This window comes from Capricornis sumatraensis, chromosome 10 (assembly GCF_032405125.1).
Source record: "Capricornis sumatraensis isolate serow.1 chromosome 10, serow.2, whole genome shotgun sequence".
NCBI lineage: Eukaryota > Metazoa > Chordata > Mammalia > Artiodactyla > Bovidae > Capricornis > Capricornis sumatraensis.
Window position 1 is genome coordinate 42,043,426 of NC_091078.1, and position 25,028 is coordinate 42,068,453.

General features: G+C 57.4%; 6 non-coding genes across 6 annotated transcripts; all 6 read left to right on the plus strand.

Moving 5' to 3' along the window:
- Positions 1-14,204: 14,204 nt before the first annotated feature.
- Positions 14,205-14,323, plus strand: LOC138088005 (5S ribosomal RNA). Its single transcript, XR_011145604.1, has one exon. It is a non-coding gene; the product is annotated as a 5S ribosomal RNA (ribosomal RNA).
- Positions 14,324-16,295: 1,972 nt separating this feature from the next.
- On the plus strand, positions 16,296-16,414 carry LOC138088104 (5S ribosomal RNA). The gene has a single exon (XR_011145689.1). It is a non-coding gene; the product is annotated as a 5S ribosomal RNA (ribosomal RNA).
- Positions 16,415-18,382: 1,968 nt separating this feature from the next.
- Positions 18,383-18,501, plus strand: LOC138088116 (5S ribosomal RNA). Its single transcript, XR_011145700.1, has one exon. It is a non-coding gene; the product is annotated as a 5S ribosomal RNA (ribosomal RNA).
- Positions 18,502-20,468: 1,967 nt separating this feature from the next.
- Positions 20,469-20,587, plus strand: LOC138088127 (5S ribosomal RNA). The gene has a single exon (XR_011145711.1). It is a non-coding gene; the product is annotated as a 5S ribosomal RNA (ribosomal RNA).
- Positions 20,588-22,552: 1,965 nt separating this feature from the next.
- LOC138087896 (5S ribosomal RNA) lies at positions 22,553-22,671 on the plus strand. The gene has a single exon (XR_011145498.1). It is a non-coding gene; the product is annotated as a 5S ribosomal RNA (ribosomal RNA).
- Positions 22,672-24,635: 1,964 nt separating this feature from the next.
- Positions 24,636-24,754, plus strand: LOC138087907 (5S ribosomal RNA). The gene has a single exon (XR_011145509.1). It is a non-coding gene; the product is annotated as a 5S ribosomal RNA (ribosomal RNA).
- Positions 24,755-25,028: the final 274 nt, after the last annotated feature.

A 25,028-nucleotide genomic window follows, 5' to 3' on the forward strand; every position in this document is an offset into this window, starting at 1 on the left:
CCTACCTCACCCTGGGCCAGCCCTGCCTTTAAAAAGTGAAGACATTTTCCTTAATACATGATATTTGTTTTTTCTCTCTGACTTACTTCACTCTGTGTGTGCGCCCAGTTGCTTCAGTTGTGTCCGATTCTATGGCCCTGTGGACTGCAGTATGCCAGGCTGCTCTGTCCACGGGATTTTGCAGGCAAGGATACTGGAGTAGGTTGCTATGCCTTCCTCCAGGGATCTTCCTGACCTAGGGATCGAACCCGCATCTTTTATGTCTCCTGCATTGAGAGGTGGGTTCTTTACCACTAGCACCACCTGGGAAGCCTGTATGACAGTCCCATGCTCTGAGGCGACCGAAATGGGAAGGAAATCCAAAAGAGAGGGGATATATGTATACATGCAGCTGATTCACTTTGCTGTACAGCAGATAGTAACAATACTGTAAAGCAACTACACTCCAATAAAAAAATAATTTTAAAAAAGTAAAGGCATTTTCATTATAATTGGGAATAAGTCAGGGATGCCCCAGTACCTCTGTCGTGTAAATGGAAGGGGCAGTGCAGTCAGACAGAATGCTGGAGAAGAGAATCAAATGTTCAACTAAAAGTACTGAAATTTCAAAATGGGCTTTTCGGGCTTCCCTGGTGGCCCAGTAAAGAATCATGCCTGCTAATGCAGGAGACGTATGTTCGATCCCTGATCCAGGAAGACCCCACATGCTGTGGGGCAACTAAGCCTTTGTTTTTCAGCTATTGAGCCTGTGCTCTAGAGTCCAGAAGCCAAAACTAATGAGCCCACGTGCCTCAATTACTAAAGCCCATGCTCCCCAACAAGGGACACCACTGCAATGAGAAACCCACGCACCACAACTCTAATCCTCCTGATTAGAGAACAGCTCAAGCAGTAAGATGCAGCACAGCCAAAAATAAACAAACAAAAAGGCTTTTACAAGATCAGTAGAATTTTTTTTTTTTATGTACCAACAACAGGTATATAAGATAGAGAAAATCTATTCCCCATGGCTACAAAAACTAAAACGTCTTAGAATGAGCTTCCTGTGTCGATAGCTATGAAGAAACCCACAGTGCTGTTGACATTTAAGGCTCGAATAAACGGGGAGATGTATCTTGAGTGAAAAGACCTGATGTTGTGTGTATAAAATTCCATCACTGTTGGACAGTATGAAGTAAGGCACAAGATGATTTTTCAGCCGACTTACTGCAGTGGCTTGGCCACCTGGATTTCTTTGTTGAGGCAAGAGAAGGAGCCTCTATTTTTAAACTGTGGATAGAAGTGGGCTGTCCTTGGCCACATCTGTTTGTTCCAGGGGACAATGTGCATGCCACTTGGAGGGCAAGAAATGTGTTCACTTCCCCAGCCTGTGAGCTGCACCCCCACCACAGCTCCCAGGAATGCAAGCTCCCCATGAGAGGGACTGGACATCTCCCCTTGAAGTGGGCATGTCCAGCCACCATCTGTAACCTTGATTTGTTGTTTTTTTACAAAAATGCATTTATTTAATATAAATATATATTTTCATAAATAAGTATAATATTTTATAACCTGTGTATTTTACTTAACATATTGTATCTTCCATGAAATAGTTGTAATAATATCATTTTTAATGACTGCAATACTCATCACTATTTTCTCATAATGTACAAATTGCATATTATTGGACATTTAAGTAATACGTGATTTGTACATTAACAAATGAATTTTCTTTATTTCAAACAATGTAATGGTGAAATGGACATCCTTTTTAGGCTGTACCTTTGTACACATGGGCTTCCCTGGTGGCTGAGCTGGTAAAGCATCTGCCTGCAATGTGGGAGACTTGGGTTTGATCCCTGGGTTGGGAAGATCCCCTGGAGAAGGGAACAGCTACCCACTCCAGTATTTGGCCTGGAGAATTCCATGGACTGTATAGTCCATGGGGTCGCAAAGAGTTGGATATGGCTGAGCGACTTTCACTTTGTACATATACACCATTGTTTATCTAGTGTACATTCCTAGATTTGGAATTGCCAGGCCAGTCTTTTGAAGGGTTTTTTGATTCCCAGTTGCAAATTAGTTTCCAGAAGGTTATGCTTTCTAAAAATTAAAATTTTTGCCACTTTTATTTTTCTCCTCTGTCATCTTTTTGTTGGACTATGATTGCTTTCTGGTGTTGTGTTAGTTTCTGCTGCACAGCAAAGGGAACATGGGAAGTCTGCTGTGAAATGAGGCTTGGTGCTCTGGGTGCATCCTCTGTGGTCACCCGTGTTCTAGGAAACACTGGACACCTTGCCTCTCCCTGGGAGCAGGTCTCTGAAATGGGCCCATCAGTTTCAGGTTTGGGAATGGGGTGACACAGAAGGATGCTCAGACCCTGCAGGGTCCATCTCAGTGACAGTTTTCCTGCTGTGGGACCATTTCTGGTGTGTGAGCTGCTCTGGATAAGCACGGTGGATCTGCTGGAGTCTGGTGATGCTATGGAGACACAGCCACACGTGAGCTTTTCAGGTTCCCTAGAGGACAGGAAGGAGATTTCCACTGACCTCCCTTCCCCCACTGTCTCTCCAAGGGGCTGAAAAAGAAATCCTGTGAGTCAACGTGCCTGTTGAGAATTGTCCAGGGACTCTATGTTTTGTGGGATAAAATGTAGGGTTCTGGAGGGTGGGGTTTGGGACCTCCCTGGTTTGGGCCCATGGGATCTTTGCAGTGCCCTGCGGTATCATGACCTGTACCCCTGAAATGGCAGCCACATCCCTTGCACCCTCCTGGGTGCCCCCTTCTCCTGGTGGCTGTCCTCCCTCTGGTGTTCCCCCCAACTCCGTCCTGAGGCCCCACCCCATCAAGCCTGTGAGGCTGGGGGTCATGTCCAGTGTCTCTGTGTGGCATTCAGCCTGGATGGTTCCTGGCAAATCCGGTCAGTGGTTTTGTTTGGAGTGAGGAGGAAGCAGAAGCTTGTGTGTGCTGGGAGTTGGAGGCAAGCAATGGGAATGGGAAATGGGCTTCAGGGGCAGCAGATGAGATTTGGAAGGGGTAGGGCACCTCCTCTTTGGTTTCATAATATCTTTGGGATGAAAGCTTCTCTTTTTCTTTTTGAGAACAAATAACCTGATTTTACGACCTGTTGTCTCCGTCACCTGGGCTCCTCAACCCAGGAACCATCTTCACAAAGTCATGAGTGTGATGGTCAGCAGGTATATGAAAAGATGCTCAGCATCATTTCTTAGGCTTGCTGCTGCTGCTAAGTAGCTTCAGTCGTGTCCGACTCTGCAACCCCATAGATGGCAGCCCATGAGGCTCCCCCGTCCCTGGGGTTCTCCAGACAAGAACACTGGAGTGGGTTGCCATTTCCTTCCCCAATGCATAAAAGTGAAAGTGATGATGCTCAGTTGTGCCTGACTCATTTCTTATGAGGGATATGCATATCAGAACTACAGTGGGGTACCATCTCACAGTAGCCAGAGAGGCCACTGTTAGACAGTCCACAAATAATAAATGCTAGAGAGGGTGTGGTGAAAAGGGAATCCTCCTACACTGATGCTGGGAATGTCAATGGGTGCTGCCACTATGGAGAACAGTATGGAGGTTCCTTAAAATACTACAAATAGAGCTACTGTATGATCCAGCAACCCCATCCCTATCCAGAAAAAGATATATGCACCCCAGTGTTCAGTGCAGCATTATTTACAATAGCCAAAACACGAAAACAACTTCAACGTCTATCCTCAGATGAATGAATAAAGATGATGTGATACATATATCCTATGGAATATTACTCTGCCATTAAAAACGAGAGAATGCCATTTGCAGCAATGGATGGACCTAGAGATGATCATATTAGTGAAGCAAATAAACGAGAAACAAATATCATACAGTATCATCATATCTAAAAAAGATATAAATGAACTTATTTACAAAACAGAAACAGATTCATAGACATAGAAAATAAACCATGGTTACCAAAGAGAAAGGCTGGGGAGAGGAATAAATAGGTAATTTGGTATTAACAGATACACACTACTGCTACTGCTAAGTCGCTTCAGTCCTGTCCGTCTCTGTGAGACCCCATAGACGGCAGCGCACCAGGCTCCCCTGTCCCTGGGATTCTCAAGGCAACACTGGAGTGGGTTGTCATTTCCTTCTCCAGTGCATGAGAGTGAAAAGTGACAGTGAAGTCGCTCAGTCGTGTCCAACTCTTAGTGACCCCATGGACTGTAGCCCACCAGGCTCCTCCATCCATGGGATTTTCCAGGCAAGAGTACTGGAGGGGGGTGTCATTGCCTTCTCCGCAGATACACACTACTATATATAAATTAGACAGTCAACAAAGACCTGCAGTACAGCACACGGAACTATATTCAAAAAGAATATGTATGTGTATATATATATATATATATATATATATATAAAATGCACACACATAGATATATATAACTGAAGCACTTTGCTGTACACCAGAAACTAACAGCATTGTAAGTTAACTATATGCTAATCAAATCAAAGGGAGAATTCATGCATGAGCAGGGAGTTGGGGGGAAGTAGCAGGTGTCCTGGGAAGTCTCCAGGGTCCCTTTCCTCCTCCAGCCCTGGTGCCCTCCTGTCTCTTAGGCAGAGCATGTGCTGGTCCTGGCACCACAGTCAGCTGAGGAGGGGCACCCTGTCATTCGAGTGGACGTGGGTCACTTCTGGGTGCCCCTCGGGTTGGCTGTTTGGGGTGGGCTCTGACTCTCCTGTCCCCCTTCCTGACTGCAGTGGCTGCCTCCCGGTGACGACGGCAGCGTGAGCCCCGGCATGGCCCACCTGAAGCGTCAGGGTGCTGCGAGCAGCCTACTGAGCTGCAGGGAAAGAGAGGGCCTGGGTCCCAAGCGTGAGGACTGGGAGCTGGCCCTGGAGCAGCACGTGCCCGGCGGCCTGGAGCTGGCAGCCCTGTGGCCCGAGAGCCTGCGTCCTCTGAGCAGGGCAGCCCCGACCAGAACCCCGACGCGGACTCCAGCTCTGACTACGTGAACAACACCTCGGAGGAGAAGGACTACGACTCGGGGCTGCCTGAAGAGGAGGAGGGCATCACCTACTACATTCGCTACTGCCCCGAGGATGACAGTTCCCTGCAGGGCACGGACTGCGAGGGGCAAGGCTACCTGGCCCATGACGCGCACCACCTGGAGATGGACGAGTGCCAGGAGGCAGTGCAAGAGTGGACAGAACCGGGGCCTGGCGACTCCCCCAAGGCCTGCCCACACGCTGAGGCTGGCTGCCGCCCCAGAAGACACGAGTGCAGGCCCAAACACAAGGGCAGGCCCAAGTCTCTGAACCTCCCTCCTGAGGCCAAGCAGCCTGCCGACGCCCTGGGCTTCAAGACCAAGAGGAGCTTCAAGATCAAGACCAGGACCTCAGAGTAGAGGCCCAAGTGGCCCCAAGAGGAAGTAGGATTCTGGCTGGCCCTGGAGAAGCAGATTGAGGGGCTGAGAGCAAAGGCTTCTGTGCAGCCCCCAAGTCAGAACGCGAGTCAGTTCTCCATGCGTTCAGTTATGCGTGGAAGTCCCAGCCACTCCTGTTCACCCATCAGATGCCGTAGTAAATGTTGAGGAAATCTTGTTGAGGCTGATTGGCAGCCAGGGCTCCCAGCAGACACCCAGCCCCCCAGCAGAGCTTGGGTTCTTCACCTGCTTGCTCTGGATCTGCTCGTGTGGGGGTGGTCCCTGAGACTGTCGCCCCTCTCCAAGGGGTTTCTGTCAGTCACAGGGAGCTGGACCTGCTGGCAAATGCAGACAGCTGCAGCCAGTGGTTGGGACAGCCCAGCGGTGAGGGGCAGTGAGCCGAGTGCATTTCACAAGGGTGGTGGAATCTGGGGACACTTCTCTGAAAGACCCGGGGCCTTGGTATGATTGGCAGTTCACTGTAAATAACCATTTTGCAAATGATTAGTTGAAAGTCTGGCAGTCTTGGAGAAGAAATGCATGCTAATGAGGCCAGTAGATTTAAGCATAACTGTAGCAAAGTAAGCAAAGTAAGTGTGCATTCTAATAAACACTTTTGAAAAGTTCCCTTTCAGAAAGAAAAACTTACATGTATATAGAAAGAAGATGCATGTGAAGGAACTTCTATTTGACTAACTCTATGGAAAGTGAGAATGAACTGCTTTCATATTTATTTTTTAATTGAAGTGTAGTTTCTTTACAATGTTGTGTTAGTTTCTGCACTTCCCTCTTCCTATGTTGCTGTAAAGCCATCTCTAGATCTTATGTAATTTAATCCATAAATTGTTCAGTTGTATGTGTGTTTATTGCATTTTTTACATATTTATACAAAATCATAATGGCTCCTAAGACAAAATTAATGGTAATCCTTTAATATCATGAAATATCTAGTAGATATTCAAATTTGTTATTCTGTAGTTTTTATAGGGTCTTTCTTTGATTGAAAATCCCAATAATAGGCACCTATTGCCTTTGCTTGTTATATCTCCTTTGAGCCTTTTTGTTGTCATTTAGTTGTGTGTGGGGAGGGGGTGGTGTAAGCAGGGTCTTTTTTTTTCGTGCTATTATTTATCTGGAAAACTCAAAATATCTCACAAATTATACTCATGGATTCCATATGACCTCAAGAAAATTAATCAATCTGTGCATCAGACTCTACATCTATAAAATGAGAATAATTAGACATCAATCCAAATAGTAATTATATCCCCATAAGATTAATGACATTCTTTAAATATTTTTAAAAATAAAGTTTTAAAGGCATTTTACTGTTATGCAGAGCATACACGTAAGCATATTGAAGATGGGCTTGAGAACAGGTACACATATGAACAACATGAAGTGATATACAAAGATTTGGTTGGGCCAACTCAAGCTATCTGGTAGTCATGTACAGATGTGAGAACTGGACCATAAGGAAGGCTAAGCACCGAAGGTTGATCACTATGCTTTCAAAGTGTAGTGCTGGAGAAGACTCTTGAGAGTTCCTTGGACAGCAAGGAGATCAAACCTATCAGTCCTAAAAGAAATCAACCTTGAATATTCATTGGAAGGACTGAGACTGAAGCTGAAGCTCCCATACTTTGTCCACCTGATGCAAACAGCTGACTCATTGGAAAAGACCCTGATGCTAGGAAAGATTGAAAGCAGGAGGAGAAGGGGGAGACAGAGGATGAGATGGTTGGATGGCATCACTGACTCAATGGACATGAGTTTGAGCAAACTCCAGTAGATGGTGATGGACAGGGAGGCCTGGCATGCTGCAGTCCATGGTGTTGGAAAGAGTCTGACACAAATGAGCACCTGAACAACAAGCTCACATTATATTTTGTCATCAGCATTTGGGAAAATGTTTACTTTAAATACAGTTTTTTTTTTCTTATTTTAATTGGAGTGTAATTGCTTTACAATGCTGTGTTAATCTCTGCTGTACAATGCGAACCAGCTGTATGCGTATGTATATCCCCTCCCTCTTGAGCCTCACTCTCACCCTCCACACCCATCCCACCCCTCTAGATCATCACAGAGCACCGAGCTGAGCTCTTTTTACACAGCAGCTTTGCACTAGCTATTTACTTTACACATGGTAGTGTATATATGTCAATGCTACTCTCTCAATTTGTCCCCCCCTCCCCTCCCCCAACTGTGTCCACAAGCCCATTCTCTACGTCTGTGCCTCTGTTCCTGCCTTGCAAAGCTCTTAAAATATTCTTTGTATCATTGATGTTTCTAGGTTTCTCTATTATGTGTATTATGTGTATTGGTTTATCTTTATCCTGCTTCATTCTCAAGTGCACTTTTAATTTGAGAACTCATCTCTCTCTTCAATTATGTAGAATTATCAGATATCTCTTCAAATACTTCTACTCGTACTCCAGCTGGTCTCTTTTTCTTTAGCTCAGGTTTGTTAGAATTTATGAAGCTGTCCTCCATATCTCTTAGTTTCACTTCAGTTCAGTTCAGTTCAGTTCAGTCACTCAGTCATGTCCGACTCTTTGCGACCCCATGAATCACAGCACGCCAGGCCTCCCTGTCCATCACCAACTCCCAGAGTTCATTCAAACTCACGTCCATCGTATCGGTGATGTCATCCAGCCATCTCATCCTTGGTCGTTCCCTTCTCCTCCTGCCTCCAATCGTGAACTCCCTGATGTTCAAGCTGGTTTTAGAAAAGGCAGAGGAACCAGAGATCAAATTGCCAACATACGCTGGATCACGGAAAAAGCAAGAGAGTTCCAGAAAAACATCTATTTCTGCTTTATTGACTATGCCAAAGCCTTTAACTGTGTGGATCACAATAAACTGTGGAAAATTCTGAAAGAGATGGGAATACCAGACCGCCTGACCTGCCTCTTGAGAAATCTGTATGCAGGTCAGGAAGCTACAGTTAGAACTGGACATGGAACAACAGCCTGGTTCCAAATAGGAAAAGGAGTACGTCAAGGCTGTATACTGTCACCCTGCTTATTTAACTTATATGCAGAGTACATCATGAGAAACGCTGGGCTGGAAGAAGCACAAGCTGGAATCAAGATTGCCGGGAAAAATCTCAATAACCTCAGATATGCAGATGACACCACCCTTATGGCAGAAAGTGAAGAGGAGCTAAAAAGCCTCTTGATGAAAGTGAAAGAGGAGAGTGAAGAAGTTGGCTTAAAGCTCAACATTCAGAAAACGAAGATCATGGCATCTGGTCCCATCACTTCATGGGAAATAGATTGGGAAACAGTAGAAACAGTGTCAGACTTTATTTTTGGGGGCTCCAAAATCACTGCAGATTGTGACTGCAGCCATGAAATTAAAAGACGCTTACTCCTTGGAAGAAAAGTTATGACCAATCTAGATAGTTTCACTTAGAATATTTATATCTGCCTCCGCCTGTCCCTGCTATATTGCATGTGGCCTCAGATGCCAGTGGAGTGGTGTCCACAAACTTGCACCAAACTCTTTTGTTCAACAGGCAACACCAGGGACACATAATTCATCACCAAACCATTGAGAAGAGCTCACTTCCCTTCTTAGAGTCCAAATGTTTATTACTACAGGAAGGATTAGATCACCTTTTGTATTTCTATGAAATTATTATTTAGGATACTATGTAGTAGGTTAAAAGTTGTTGACCTCTATGTACTGACATGGAAAAATTGCTAAGACATCTTGAATAAAAAAGAAAATACAAGTAATGCATACAGTTGACATCATATGCACCTATACACACACACAATGTATGTGCAAGTATATATATATATATATATACACATATGTGGAGGAGGGCATGGCAACCCACTCTAGTACTCTTGCCTGGATAATCCCATGCACTGAGGAGCCTGGCAGACCACACCCCATAGGGTCGCGAAGAGTCGGACACGAGTGAAGTGACTTAGCATGCATATGTATATATATATGCATATATAAACTTTAATTGATATGCCTATTAGTCAGACTGCAAAGTTTAGAGCCAGCCATCACCAGAGAATTGATGTTTTCAAATTGTGGTGCTGGAGAAGACTCTTGAGAGTCCATTGGACTGAAAGGAGATAAAACCAATCTTAAAGGAAATCAACCCTGAATATTCATTGGAAGGACTGATGCTAAAGCTAAAGTTCCAATACTTTGGCCATCTGATGTCAAGAGCTGACTCGCTGAAAAAGACCCTGATGCTGGGAAAGACTGAAGGCAGGAGGAGAAGGGACAACAAAGGATGAGATGGTTGGATGGCATCATTGACTCAATGGACATGAGTTTGAGTAAACCCTAGGAGACCGTGAAAGACAGGAAAGTCTGGCATGTTGCAGTCCATGGGGTCACAAAGAGTTGGACACGACTGAGTGCCTAAGCACAGAACAGCATAAACCCACACTCATGCTCAGTTCAGCTCAGTTCAGTCGCGTCCGACTCTTTGCGACCCCATGCTCAGTAACTCCCTGAAAATACTCACAGTTCCCTAGTCAGGGAACTAAGATCCCATTACCACACTGCATGGCCAAAATAAAAGTAATAACTAGACAGTTCGGCAGATGGGAGATTTGGTGATCAGGGAGGCACTCGTATTTGTTGAGTACCTTCTATAAACGGTGCTAAGAGCTGCTTATCTGTTATCTCATTTTGATCTCTTGTCCATTTATATAGCAAGCCTCATCTCCCTCTTATAAATAAGGAATCCAAGGCTCTTAGGAAAAACAATTTGTGAGGAATCATCAACAGTGTTGTCACAAGAACATACTATGAAGTGGAGAAGACATCATTCAGGCCCTAAGGAGAAATGTTTACTAATGGAGAAAATTCTTAAGCATGTGGTTCCTCATTTAGGAAAATTTAGCAACCTCCTTCTTGGTCTCTAGAAGTATTAAGCTTATTTTTGTGATGGTTAAAGAATGGTTCTGCCCAAAGGCAGAGGAGTTAGACACATGAGTGTGCAAAGTTTCTTCTAAGTCTTGTGAAACTATAAATTGGTGTTTTTATTTCAGATGTGTTCTTGTTTATTTCCTTTTCTTAGGGTGGATAATATAAATCCAGCTGTGATGGATTCGAAAGAAAAGATACGTATTCTAAGTGAAGAGGCCAAAATAGGAGCACATAGAAAACCAATGCTCTTTCTCCATCTTAGTGACTGTGGTGGAGTCTTTGTGGAATTGGAGCAAGCCTGATGAATAATTCACAAGAAACTGATTCCCCTGAAAAAATCTTTTCACAGTGTGCTTTGACACTGAGTCCTTCACTGCTTCTGTCACTGAGAAGTCAGAACTAAATCATGGAAAGGGATTTTTAAAAATTATATATGTATACATACATATATATACACACAAAATATTTGCTGATTACTTTGGATTTTTTCCTGATTTGGAGAAAACTTTAATTACTGAATACTTATGGAATATTATTAAAATCATATTCATAGAAACAAATTATTCCTGTTCTGAAACAGGGTGATCGAGTACAGTGTGTCTGCTCTGTGGAAGGGGGTGCAGGATGGAGGCATAGAGGACACTTGGCAGCTGCATGGCCGCACATCTGGGACAAGGGCTTCCTAAGGACGCTATGGAGAGTTTGTTTAAAGCAAACTATTTAAGGACAAGGAGTCTTTACCTCAGAACTTTTGTTCTTCTGCAGCAGCACATGGTCACAATTCCCCTATTTGGGGGCCTAGTGATGGATTATGAACAGGAAGTTTTGTGGCAAACTTGGTGCCTAATCTACTGGGTGCATAGATAGGTAATTTTTTTAAAGTGGTAGCCATAGAAAATTGGAAATGTCAAAGGAACATTTCATCCAAAGGTGGGCACAATAAAGGACAGACAGAACTAGTAATGACCTAATAGAAGCAGAAGAGATCAAGAAGAGATGGAAAGAATACACTCAAGAACTATACAAAAAAGATCTTAATGATCTGGATAACCACAATGGTGTAGGCTCTCACTGAGAGTCAGGCATCCTGGAGTGTGAAGTCAAGTGGGCATTAGGAAACAGTGCTGCCAATAAATCTAGTGGAGGGAATGGAATTCCAGAAGAGTTATTTAAAATCCTAAAAGATGATGCTATTAAAGTGCTGCACTCAATACGTCAGAAAATTTGGAAAACCTAGCAGAGGCCACAGGACTGGCAAAGGTCAATCCTCATCCCAATCCCCAAGAAGGGCATTACTAAGGAATTTTTAAACCAATGGACAATTGCACTCATCTCCCATGCTAGTAAGGTTATGCTCAAAACCCTCCAAGCTAGGCTTCAGCAGTACATGAACCAAGAACTTCCAGATATTCAAGCAATAGAAAAGGGTTTAGAAAAGGCAGGGGAACCAGAAATGAAATTGCCAACATTTGCTGGATCATAGAGAAAGTAAGGGAATTCCAGAAAAACATCTACTGCTGTTTCATTGACTATGCTAGAGCCATTGACTGTGTGGATCATAACAAACTGTGGAAAATTCTTAAAGAGATGAGAATACCAGACTGCTTTACCTGTCTCTTGAGAAACCTGTATGCAGGTCAAGAAGCAGCAGTGAGAACACTGTACGGAACAACTGATTGGTTCAGGATTGAGAATGGGTTACCGCACAGCTGTCTGCTATCACCCTGTTTATTTAAACTATATGCTGAGCACCTTGTGGAAAATACCAGGCTGGATGAGTTACAAGCTGGAATCAAGATTGCTGGGAGAAATATAAACCTGAGATATGCAGATGATGCCACTCTAATGACACAGAGCGAAGAGGAATGAAACAGCCTCTTGATGCGGGTGAAGGAGAAAAGTGGAAAAGCCAGCTTAAAACTCAACATTTAAAAAATAAAAATTAAAAAAACCTAAGAAAACAAAGATTTTAGCCATTAAACGAAAAGATGCTTGCTCCTTGAAAGAAAAGCACTGACAAACGTAGATGGCATATTTGAAGCAGAAACATTGCTTTGCCAACAGGGGCTCACGTACTCGAAGCTATGGTTTTCCCTGTAGTCATACATGGATGTGACAGTTGGACCACAAGGAAGGCTGAACACTGAGGAATTGATGCTTTCAAACTGTGGTCCTGGACAAGACTCTTCAGTGACATGTGGCCTGTAAAGAAAACGAACCACTAAATCCTAAGGAAATCAACACTGGATATTCAATGAAATGATCTGAGATGAAGCCCCAGATCCCTGCCCTACCCCAGGACACCCCCACACAAATCATATCAGGCAAAAGCTCCAACTACCACAGATGCACACAACAAACACACACACACACACACACACACATGGACATCCTAGCCAACAACACAGGCCAAAAGCCGAAAACCAAAATTGAGTGAGACTGAGAAAGACTGGGAGAGAGACAGCAAGAGGACCACACAGGCTTCCAAAGCCCCGGCCGCCACACCCTCCCCCCTCCACTGTGGGTATCCACCCGGCCCCCCAGTCGACCCGACCCCACCGTCGCCCACCGACACACTCACACGCACACTCTCTCCCACACTCAGCTTCTGGCCTGGGGGCGGGGGCTGGGTCTCGCCTCAGGGAGCCAAGCCGAAGGGGACCTTTGAGACCTCGGCTGCGAGGAAGTCTTGGGGTCCCCACGGGTGATTGCCAGCCCCAGGGCACCGCGTCCAGCCCGGGCTCGCCCGGCCCAAGGCTGACGCCCCCTCCCTTGCGCACGGGCCGCTCTCTGCGGTGTGTGACGGTCTGTGCCAGAGTGTCCGTCTCGGATGGGATGCCATCCCCTGTCCCCTGTCCGTGTCCCGCTTTCCGTCTCTCTGTCGGTCGCTCTGTGTCTCCCTCTCTCTGGCTCTCCCTCCCTGGGTGTGCCTGCGCGCTCGTGTCTGTCTGTCTGTCTGCATCTGCCTCTGCCTCTGCCTCTGCCCTCTCGCCGTCTTGGGAGCCTGTCTCTGAACCTTCATCTCTTTCCGTCTCTGTCTCTCCTGACCCCCGGGCCTCCCGTCCCTTCCTCTGGCCCCGGCCTCTCACGGGTGGGTGCTCTGGCTGTGGCCCTGGCTGACGAGCTTGCGCCGGCCGGCTGTCTCACTTAGCGTGGGTGCCTGCGAGTGTGTCTGTGTGCCTGTCCGTGTGGCTGCATGTCGCTCGTCTGCACCCTCAGCAAGGTCCTGTGCTTGGAGGGCGGCGTGGGGGCAAGGGGGGGGGGTCTCGGTGGGGCGAAGGGGCGGGGCTGACGAGCTCTGGGCGCCGGCGCTGGTGGCTCCAGGTGGGTTTGGGCACCGCGCAGGTGCCGGGCAGGATGGGCGCTCAGGGCCACGGCTGGGCTGCGCCTAGGCCCGCAGGAGGCTCAGAGGACCGCGGGCCCCAGCGGGCCCCAGCGGGCCCCGAGGCCAGACAGATCCGGGGCCACGTGGCCCTGGGCAGCGAACGCCTTGGGGAGGTGGGCGAGGGGGTGGGGGAGGGGCGGCGGCCCCCGAGCCGGGTGGTGCCTGGAGGGTCCCAGGGTGGGAGAGCGCCAAGACCTCCGCGCCCCTCACTCCACCCTCCCCCCTACAGCCCCCGGCAGGCACACCCGGCCGGCTGCTCCGGGTCCCGGAAGCCCTGTGGTCCCCCGGGCCGGGCCGGCCGAGTGTTGGCCGGGGGTGACGGGGGGCGGGGGGCGGGGCGGCGTGGGCCGGCCACCGGGCCGCCGGGAGTCCGGTCGCGGGTGGTGCAGCTCAAGTGCAGCGCGCGCTCCGTGGAGAGCTGGAGAGCTGCGGCCGCCGGCTGGCCCGACCGGCAGGTCAGAGCGAAAGGCAGGCGCAGCGCAGGGCTCTTAGGGCGCCTGGCGGCAGCCGCCTCCGTCTACGGCCATACCACCCTGAACGCGCCCGATCTCGTCTGATCTCGGAAGCTAAGCAGGGTCGGGCCCGGTTAGTACTTGGATGGGAGACCGCCTGGGAATACCGGGTGCTGTAGGCTTTTTGTTGTCTCTTTTTTTCCCTGCCTCCCCTCTCCTTTAGCCCCGGGCCCCAGCCGCACCGCAAGCCCCGCCTGCCGCTGGCCCCTGGCACCCCACCGCGCTCAGAGCCGCCGCCTGCCTTCCAGCCCCTCTCAGGTTGGGTGGCCGGGGCCCCGACTCCCGCTGCAGACCTGGGTTGCCTCCGCGCGGCCCGCGAGCCCCTGGGCTTTCGGCGTCCAGGAAACCAGAGGAACGGCGGGGGCGGGGGCGCGGGGGTCTCTGTCTGGGGCTCCCTTGGCAGGCCTCAGGCAATTCTGGGCGGGGCCGGGGCCCCAGCCCCACCCCCAGACGCATCCTGCCAGGCAACCTCGAGGTCTCCCGCAGGCGCGGGCGCACAACACACACACACACACACACACACACACACACACACACACACCCTCACGCCCGCCCCCCCGCCCCCCAAACACAGACACACCCCCCGCAGCCCAGACAGGTCAAGAGCCGGAAACCACAAGTAAGGGAGACGGAGAAAGAGGGAGAGAGAGAGACAGCAAGAGGACCACACAGGCTTCCAAAGGCCCGGCCGCCACACCCTCCCCCCTCCACTGTGGGTATCCACCCGGCCCCCCAGTCGACCCGACCCCACCGTCGCCCACCGACACACTCACACGCACACTCTCTCCCACACTCAGCTTCTGGCCTGGGGGCGGGGGCTGGGTCTCGCCTCAGGGAGCCAAGCCGAAGGGGACCTTTGAGACCTCGGCTGCGAGGAAGTCTTGGGGTCCCCACGGGTGATTGCCAGCCCCAGGGCACCGCGTCCAGCCCGGGCTCGCCCGGCCCAAGGCTGACGCCCCCTCCCTTGCGCACGGGCCGCTCTCTGCGGTGTGTGACGGTCTGTGCCAGAGTGTCCGTCTCGGATGGGATGCCATCCCCTGTCCCCTGTCCGTGTCCCGCTTTCCGTCTCTCTGTCGGTCGCTCTGTGTCTCCCTCTCTCTGGCTCTCCCTCCCTGGGTGTGCCTGCGCGCTCGTGTCTGTCTGTCTGTCTGCATCTGCCTCTGCCTCTGCCTCTGCCCTCTCGCCGTCTTGGGAGCCTGTCTCTGAACCTTCATCTCTTTCCGTCTCTGTCTCTCCTGACCCCCGGGCCTCCCGTCCCTTCCTCTGGCCCCGGCCTCTCACGGGTGGGTGCTCTGGCTGTGGCCCTGGCTGACGAGCTTGCGCCGGCCGGCTGTCTCACTTGGCGTGGGTGCCTGCGAGTGTGTCTGTGTGCCTGTCCGTGTGGCTGCATGTCGCTCGTCTGCACCCTCAGCAAGGTCCTGTGCTTGGAGGGCGGCGTGGGGGCAAGGAGGGGGGGGGTCTCGGTGGGGCGAAGGGGCGGGGCTGACGAGCTCTGGGCGCCGGCGCTGGTGGCTCCAGGTGGGTTTGGGCACCGCGCAGGTGCCGGGCAGGATGGGCGCTCAGGGCCACGGCTGGGCTGCGCCTAGGCCCGCAGGAGGCTCAGAGGACCGCGGGCCCCAGCGGGCCCCAGCGGGCCCCGAGGCCAGACAGATCCGGGGCCACGTGGCCCTGGGCAGCGAACGCCTTGGGGAGGTGGGCGAGGGGGTGGGGGAGGGGCGGCGGCCCCCGAGCCGGGTGGTGCCTGGAGGGTCCCAGGGTGGGAGAGCGCCAAGACCTCCGCGCCCCTCACTCCACCCTCCCCCCTACAGCCCCCGGCAGGCACACCCGGCCGGCTGCTCCGGGTCCCGGAAGCCCTGTGGTCCCCCGGGCCGGGCCGGCCGAGTGTTGGCCGGGGGTGACGGGGGGCGGGGGGCGGGGCGGCGTGGGCCGGCCACCGGGCCGCCGGGAGTCCGGTCGCGGGTGGTGCAGCTCAAGTGCAGCGCGCGCTCCGTGGAGAGCTGGAGAGCTGCGGCCGCCGGCTGGCCCGACCGGCAGGTCAGAGCGAAAGGCAGGCGCAGCGCAGGGCTCTTAGGGCGCCTGGCGGCAGCCGCCTCCGTCTACGGCCATACCACCCTGAACGCGCCCGATCTCGTCTGATCTCGGAAGCTAAGCAGGGTCGGGCCCGGTTAGTACTTGGATGGGAGACCGCCTGGGAATACCGGGTGCTGTAGGCTTTTTGTTGTCTCTTTTTTTCCCTGCCTCCCCTCTCCTTTAGCCCCGGGCCCCAGCCGCACCGCAAGCCCCGCCTGCCGCTGGCCCCTGGCACCCCACCGCGCTCAGAGCCGCCGCCTGCCTTCCAGCCCCTCTCAGGTTGGGTGGCCGGGGCCCCGACTCCCGCTGCAGACCTGGGTTGCCTCCGCGCGGCCCGCGAGCCCCTGGGCTTTCGGCGTCCAGGAAACCAGAGGAACGGCGGGGGCGGGGGCGCGGGGGTCTCTGTCTGGGGCTCCCTTGGCAGGCCTCAGGCAATTCTGGGCGGGGCCGGGGCCCCAGCCCCACCCCCAGACGCATCCTGCCAGGCAACCTCGAGGTCTCCCGCAGGCGCGGGCGCACAACACACACACACACACACACACACACACACACACACACCCTCACGCCCGCCCCCCCGCCCCCCAAACACAGACACACCCCCCGCAGCCCAGACAGGTCAAGAGCCGGAAACCACAAGTAAGGGAGACGGAGAAAGAGGGAGAGAGAGAGACAGCAAGAGGACCACACAGGCTTCCAAAGGCCCGGCCGCCACACCCTCCCCCCTCCACTGTGGGTATCCACCCGGCCCCCCAGTCGACCCGACCCCACCGTCGCCCACCGACACACTCACACGCACACTCTCTCCCACACTCAGCTTCTGGCCTGGGGGCGGGGGCTGGGTCTCGCCTCAGGGAGCCAAGCCGAAGGGGACCTTTGAGACCTCGGCTGCGAGGAAGTCTTGGGGTCCCCACGGGTGATTGCCAGCCCCAGGGCACCGCGTCCAGCCCGGGCTCGCCCGGCCCAAGGCTGACGCCCCCTCCCTTGCGCACGGGCCGCTCTCTGCGGTGTGTGACGGTCTGTGCCAGAGTGTCCGTCTCGGATGGGATGCCATCCCCTGTCCCCTGTCCGTGTCCCGCTTTCCGTCTCTCTGTCGGTCGCTCTGTGTCTCCCTCTCTCTGGCTCTCCCTCCCTGGGTGTGCCTGCGCGCTCGTGTCTGTCTGTCTGTCTGCATCTGCCTCTGCCTCTGCCTCTGCCCTCTCGCCGTCTTGGGAGCCTGTCTCTGAACCTTCATCTCTTTCCGTCTCTGTCTCTCCTGACCCCCGGGCCTCCCGTCCCTTCCTCTGGCCCCGGCCTCTCACGGGTGGGTGCTCTGGCTGTGGCCCTGGCTGACGAGCTTGCGCCGGCCGGCTGTCTCACTTGGCGTGGGTGCCTGCGAGTGTGTCTGTGTGCCTGTCCGTGTGGCTGCATGTCGCTCGTCTGCACCCTCAGCAAGGTCCTGTGCTTGGAGGGCGGCGTGGGGGCAAGGAGGGGGGGGGTCTCGGTGGGGCGAAGGGGCGGGGCTGACGAGCTCTGGGCGCCGGCGCTGGTGGCTCCAGGTGGGTTTGGGCACCGCGCAGGTGCCGGGCAGGATGGGCGCTCAGGGCCACGGCTGGGCTGCGCCTAGGCCCGCAGGAGGCTCAGAGGACCGCGGGCCCCAGCGGGCCCCAGCGGGCCCCGAGGCCAGACAGATCCGGGGCCACGTGGCCCTGGGCAGCGAACGCCTTGGGGAGGTGGGCGAGGGGGTGGGGGAGGGGCGGCGGCCCCCGAGCCGGGTGGTGCCTGGAGGGTCCCAGGGTGGGAGAGCGCCAAGACCTCCGCGCCCCTCACTCCACCCTCCCCCCTACAGCCCCCGGCAGGCACACCCGGCCGGCTGCTCCGGGTCCCGGAAGCCCTGTGGTCCCCCGGGCCGGGCCGGCCGAGTGTTGGCCGGGGGTGACGGGGGGCGGGGGGCGGGGCGGCGTGGGCCGGCCACCGGGCCGCCGGGAGTCCGGTCGCGGGTGGTGCAGCTCAAGTGCAGCGCGCGCTCCGTGGAGAGCTGGAGAGCTGCGGCCGCCGGCTGGCCCGACCGGCAGGTCAGAGCGAAAGGCAGGCGCAGCGCAGGGCTCTTAGGGCGCCTGGCGGCAGCCGCCTCCGTCTACGGCCATACCACCCTGAACGCGCCCGATCTCGTCTGATCTCGGAAGCTAAGCAGGGTCGGGCCCGGTTAGTACTTGGATGGGAGACCGCCTGGGAATACCGGGTGCTGTAGGCTTTTTGTTGTCTCTTTTTTTCCCTGCCTCCCCTCTCCTTTAGCCCCGGGCCCCAGCCGCACCGCAAGCCCCGCCTGCCGCTGGCCCCTGGCACCCCACCGCGCTCAGAGCCGCCGCCTGCCTTCCAGCCCCTCTCAGGTTGGGTGGCCGGGGCCCCGACTCCCGCTGCAGACCTGGGTTGCCTCCGCGCGGCCCGCGAGCCCCTGGGCTTTCGGCGTCCAGGAAACCAGAGGAACGGCGGGGGCGGGGGCGCGGGGGTCTCTGTCTGGGGCTCCCTTGGCAGGCCTCAGGCAATTCTGGGCGGGGCCGGGGCCCCAGCCCCACCCCCAGACGCATCCTGCCAGGCAACCTCGAGGTCTCCCGCAGGCGCGGGCGCACAACACACACACACACACACACACACACACACACACACACCTCACGCCCGCCCCCCCGCCCCCCAAACACAGACACACCCCCCGCAGCCCAGACAGGTCAAGAGCCGGAAACCACAAGTAAGGGAGACGGAGAAAGAGGGAGAGAGAGAGACAGCAAGAGGACCACACAGGCTTCCAAAGGCCCGGCCGCCACACCCTCCCCCCTCCACTGTGGGTATCCACCCGGCCCCCCAGTCGACCCGACCCCACCGTCGCCCACCGACACACTCACACGCACACTCTCTCCCACACTCAGCTTCTGGCCTGGGGGCGGGGGCTGGGTCTCGCCTCAGGGAGCCAAGCCGAAGGGGACCTTTGAGACCTCGGCTGCGAGGAAGTCTTGGGGTCCCCACGGGTGATTGCCAGCCCCAGGGCACCGCGTCCAGCCCGGGCTCGCCCGGCCCAAGGCTGACGCCCCCTCCCTTGCGCACGGGCCGCTCTCTGCGGTGTGTGACGGTCTGTGCCAGAGTGTCCGTCTCGGATGGGATGCCATCCCCTGTCCCCTGTCCGTGTCCCGCTTTCCGTCTCTCTGTCGGTCGCTCTGTGTCTCCCTCTCTCTGGCTCTCCCTCCCTGGGTGTGCCTGCGCGCTCGTGTCTGTCTGTCTGTCTGCATCTGCCTCTGCCTCTGCCTCTGCCCTCTCGCCGTCTTGGGAGCCTGTCTCTGAACCTTCATCTCTTTCCGTCTCTGTCTCTCCTGACCCCCGGGCCTCCCGTCCCTTCCTCTGGCCCCGGCCTCTCACGGGTGGGTGCTCTGGCTGTGGCCCTGGCTGACGAGCTTGCGCCGGCCGGCTGTCTCACTTGGCGTGGGTGCCTGCGAGTGTGTCTGTGTGCCTGTCCGTGTGGCTGCATGTCGCTCGTCTGCACCCTCAGCAAGGTCCTGTGCTTGGAGGGCGGCGTGGGGGCAAGGAGGGGGGGGGTCTCGGTGGGGCGAAGGGGCGGGGCTGACGAGCTCTGGGCGCCGGCGCTGGTGGCTCCAGGTGGGTTTGGGCACCGCGCAGGTGCCGGGCAGGATGGGCGCTCAGGGCCACGGCTGGGCTGCGCCTAGGCCCGCAGGAGGCTCAGAGGACCGCGGGCCCCAGCGGGCCCCAGCGGGCCCCGAGGCCAGACAGATCCGGGGCCACGTGGCCCTGGGCAGCGAACGCCTTGGGGAGGTGGGCGAGGGGGTGGGGGAGGGGCGGCGGCCCCCGAGCCGGGTGGTGCCTGGAGGGTCCCAGGGTGGGAGAGCGCCAAGACCTCCGCGCCCCTCACTCCACCCTCCCCCCTACAGCCCCCGGCAGGCACACCCGGCCGGCTGCTCCGGGTCCCGGAAGCCCTGTGGTCCCCCGGGCCGGGCCGGCCGAGTGTTGGCCGGGGGTGACGGGGGGCGGGGGGCGGGGCGGCGTGGGCCGGCCACCGGGCCGCCGGGAGTCCGGTCGCGGGTGGTGCAGCTCAAGTGCAGCGCGCGCTCCGTGGAGAGCTGGAGAGCTGCGGCCGCCGGCTGGCCCGACCGGCAGGTCAGAGCGAAAGGCAGGCGCAGCGCAGGGCTCTTAGGGCGCCTGGCGGCAGCCGCCTCCGTCTACGGCCATACCACCCTGAACGCGCCCGATCTCGTCTGATCTCGGAAGCTAAGCAGGGTCGGGCCCGGTTAGTACTTGGATGGGAGACCGCCTGGGAATACCGGGTGCTGTAGGCTTTTTGTTGTCTCTTTTTTTCCCTGCCTCCCCTCTCCTTTAGCCCCGGGCCCCAGCCGCACCGCAAGCCCCGCCTGCCGCTGGCCCCTGGCACCCCACCGCGCTCAGAGCCGCCGCCTGCCTTCCAGCCCCTCTCAGGTTGGGTGGCCGGGGCCCCGACTCCCGCTGCAGACCTGGGTTGCCTCCGCGCGGCCCGCGAGCCCCTGGGCTTTCGGCGTCCAGGAAACCAGAGGAACGGCGGGGGCGGGGGCGCGGGGGTCTCTGTCTGGGGCTCCCTTGGCAGGCCTCAGGCAATTCTGGGCGGGGCCGGGGCCCCAGCCCCACCCCCAGACGCATCCTGCCAGGCAACCTCGAGGTCTCCCGCAGGCGCGGGCGCACAACACACACACACACACACACACACACACACACACCCTCACGCCCGCCCCCCCGCCCCCCAAACACAGACACACCCCCCGCAGCCCAGACAGGTCAAGAGCCGGAAACCACAAGTAAGGGAGACGGAGAAAGAGGGAGAGAGAGAGACAGCAAGAGGACCACACAGGCTTCCAAAGGCCCGGCCGCCACACCCTCCCCCCTCCACTGTGGGTATCCACCCGGCCCCCCAGTCGACCCGACCCCACCGTCGCCCACCGACACACTCACACGCACACTCTCTCCCACACTCAGCTTCTGGCCTGGGGGCGGGGGCTGGGTCTCGCCTCAGGGAGCCAAGCCGAAGGGGACCTTTGAGACCTCGGCTGCGAGGAAGTCTTGGGGTCCCCACGGGTGATTGCCAGCCCCAGGGCACCGCGTCCAGCCCGGGCTCGCCCGGCCCAAGGCTGACGCCCCCTCCCTTGCGCACGGGCCGCTCTCTGCGGTGTGTGACGGTCTGTGCCAGAGTGTCCGTCTCGGATGGGATGCCATCCCCTGTCCCCTGTCCGTGTCCCGCTTTCCGTCTCTCTGTCGGTCGCTCTGTGTCTCCCTCTCTCTGGCTCTCCCTCCCTGGGTGTGCCTGCGCGCTCGTGTCTGTCTGTCTGTCTGCATCTGCCTCTGCCTCTGCCTCTGCCCTCTCGCCGTCTTGGGAGCCTGTCTCTGAACCTTCATCTCTTTCCGTCTCTGTCTCTCCTGACCCCCGGGCCTCCCGTCCCTTCCTCTGGCCCCGGCCTCTCACGGGTGGGTGCTCTGGCTGTGGCCCTGGCTGACGAGCTTGCGCCGGCCGGCTGTCTCACTTGGCGTGGGTGCCTGCGAGTGTGTCTGTGTGCCTGTCCGTGTGGCTGCATGTCGCTCGTCTGCACCCTCAGCAAGGTCCTGTGCTTGGAGGGCGGCGTGGGGGCAAGGGGGGGGGGGGGTCTCGGTGGGGCGAAGGGGCGGGGCTGACGAGCTCTGGGCGCCGGCGCTGGTGGCTCCAGGTGGGTTTGGGCACCGCGCAGGTGCCGGGCAGGATGGGCGCTCAGGGCCACGGCTGGGCTGCGCCTAGGCCCGCAGGAGGCTCAGAGGACCGCGGGCCCCAGCGGGCCCCAGCGGGCCCCGAGGCCAGACAGATCCGGGGCCACGTGGCCCTGGGCAGCGAACGCCTTGGGGAGGTGGGCGAGGGGGTGGGGGAGGGGCGGCGGCCCCCGAGCCGGGTGGTGCCTGGAGGGTCCCAGGGTGGGAGAGCGCCAAGACCTCCGCGCCCCTCACTCCACCCTCCCCCCTACAGCCCCCGGCAGGCACACCCGGCCGGCTGCTCCGGGTCCCGGAAGCCCTGTGGTCCCCCGGGCCGGGCCGGCCGAGTGTTGGCCGGGGGTGACGGGGGGCGGGGGGCGGGGCGGCGTGGGCCGGCCACCGGGCCGCCGGGAGTCCGGTCGCGGGTGGTGCAGCTCAAGTGCAGCGCGCGCTCCGTGGAGAGCTGGAGAGCTGCGGCCGCCGGCTGGCCCGACCGGCAGGTCAGAGCGAAAGGCAGGCGCAGCGCAGGGCTCTTAGGGCGCCTGGCGGCAGCCGCCTCCGTCTACGGCCATACCACCCTGAACGCGCCCGATCTCGTCTGATCTCGGAAGCTAAGCAGGGTCGGGCCCGGTTAGTACTTGGATGGGAGACCGCCTGGGAATACCGGGTGCTGTAGGCTTTTTGTTGTCTCTTTTTTTCCCTGCCTCCCCTCTCCTTTAGCCCCGGGCCCCAGCCGCACCGCAAGCCCCGCCTGCCGCTGGCCCCTGGCACCCCACCGCGCTCAGAGCCGCCGCCTGCCTTCCAGCCCCTCTCAGGTTGGGTGGCCGGGGCCCCGACTCCCGCTGCAGACCTGGGTTGCCTCCGCGCGGCCCGCGAGCCCCTGGGCTTTCGGCGTCCAGGAAACCAGAGGAACGGCGGGGGCGGGGGCGCGGGGGTCTCTGTCTGGGGCTCCCTTGGCAGGCCTCAGGCAATTCTGGGCGGGGCCGGGGCCCCAGCCCCACCCCCAGACGCATCCTGCCAGGCAACCTCGAGGTCTCCCGCAGGCGCGGGCGCACAACACACACACACACACACACACACACACACACACCCTCACGCCCGCCCCCCCGCCCCCCAAACACAGACACACCCCCCGCAGCCCAGACAGGTCAAGAGCCGGAAACCACAAGTAAGGGAGACGGAGAAAGAGGGAGAGAGAGAGACAGCAAGAGGACCACACAGGCTTCCAAAGGCCCGGCCGCCACACCCTCCCCCCTCCACTGTGGGTATCCACCCGGCCCCCCAGTCGACCCGACCCCACCGTCGCCCACCGACACACTCACACGCACACTCTCTCCCACACTCAGCTTCTGGCCTGGGGGCGGGGGCTGGGTCTCGCCTCAGGGAGCCAAGCCGAAGGGGACCTTTGAGACCTCGGCTGCGAGGAAGTCTTGGGGTCCCCACGGGTGATTGCCAGCCCCAGGGCACCGCGTCCAGCCCGGGCTCGCCCGGCCCAAGGCTGACGCCCCCTCCCTTGCGCACGGGCCGCTCTCTGCGGTGTGTGACGGTCTGTGCCAGAGTGTCCGTCTCGGATGGGATGCCATCCCCTGTCCCCTGTCCGTGTCCCGCTTTCCGTCTCTCTGTCGGTCGCTCTGTGTCTCCCTCTCTCTGGCTCTCCCTCCCTGGGTGTGCCTGCGCGCTCGTGTCTGTCTGTCTGTCTGCATCTGCCTCTGCCTCTGCCTCTGCCCTCTCGCCGTCTTGGGAGCCTGTCTCTGAACCTTCATCTCTTTCCGTCTCTGTCTCTCCTGACCCCCGGGCCTCCCGTCCCTTCCTCTGGCCCCGGCCTCTCACGGGTGGGTGCTCTGGCTGTGGCCCTGGCTGACGAGCTTGCGCCGGCCGGCTGTCTCACTTGGCGTGGGTGCCTGCGAGTGTGTCTGTGTGCCTGTCCGTGTGGCTGCATGTCGCTCGTCTGCACCCTCAGCAAGGTCCTGTGCTTGGAGGGCGGCGTGGGGGCAAGGAGGGGGGGGGTCTCGGTGGGGCGAAGGGGCGGGGCTGACGAGCTCTGGGCGCCGGCGCTGGTGGCTCCAGGTGGGTTTGGGCACCGCGCAGGTGCCGGGCAGGATGGGCGCTCAGGGCCACGGCTGGGCTGCGCCTAGGCCCGCAGGAGGCTCAGAGGACCGCGGGCCCCAGCGGGCCCCAGCGGGCCCCGAGGCCAGACAGATCCGGGGCCACGTGGCCCTGGGCAGCGAACGCCTTGGGGAGGTGGGCGAGGGGGTGGGGGAGGGGCGGCGGCCCCCGAGCCGGGTGGTGCCTGGAGGGTCCCAGGGTGGGAGAGCGCCAAGACCTCCGCGCCCCTCACTCCACCCTCCCCCCTACAGCCCCCGGCAGGCACACCCGGCCGGCTGCTCCGGGTCCCGGAAGCCCTGTGGTCCCCCGGGCCGGGCCGGCCGAGTGTTGGCCGGGGGTGACGGGGGGCGGGGGGCGGGGCGGCGTGGGCCGGCCACCGGGCCGCCGGGAGTCCGGTCGCGGGTGGTGCAGCTCAAGTGCAGCGCGCGCTCCGTGGAGAGCTGGAGAGCTGCGGCCGCCGGCTGGCCCGACCGGCAGGTCAGAGCGAAAGGCAGGCGCAGCGCAGGGCTCTTAGGGCGCCTGGCGGCAGCCGCCTCCGTCTACGGCCATACCACCCTGAACGCGCCCGATCTCGTCTGATCTCGGAAGCTAAGCAGGGTCGGGCCCGGTTAGTACTTGGATGGGAGACCGCCTGGGAATACCGGGTGCTGTAGGCTTTTTGTTGTCTCTTTTTTTCCCTGCCTCCCCTCTCCTTTAGCCCCGGGCCCCAGCCGCACCGCAAGCCCCGCCTGCCGCTGGCCCCTGGCACCCCACCGCGCTCAGAGCCGCCGCCTGCCTTCCAGCCCCTCTCAGGTTGGGTGGCCGGGGCCCCGACTCCCGCTGCAGACCTGGGTTGCCTCCGCGCGGCCCGCGAGCCCCTGGGCTTTCGGCGTCCAGGAAACCAGAGGAACGGCGGGGGCGGGGGCGCGGGGGTCTCTGTCTGGGGCTCCC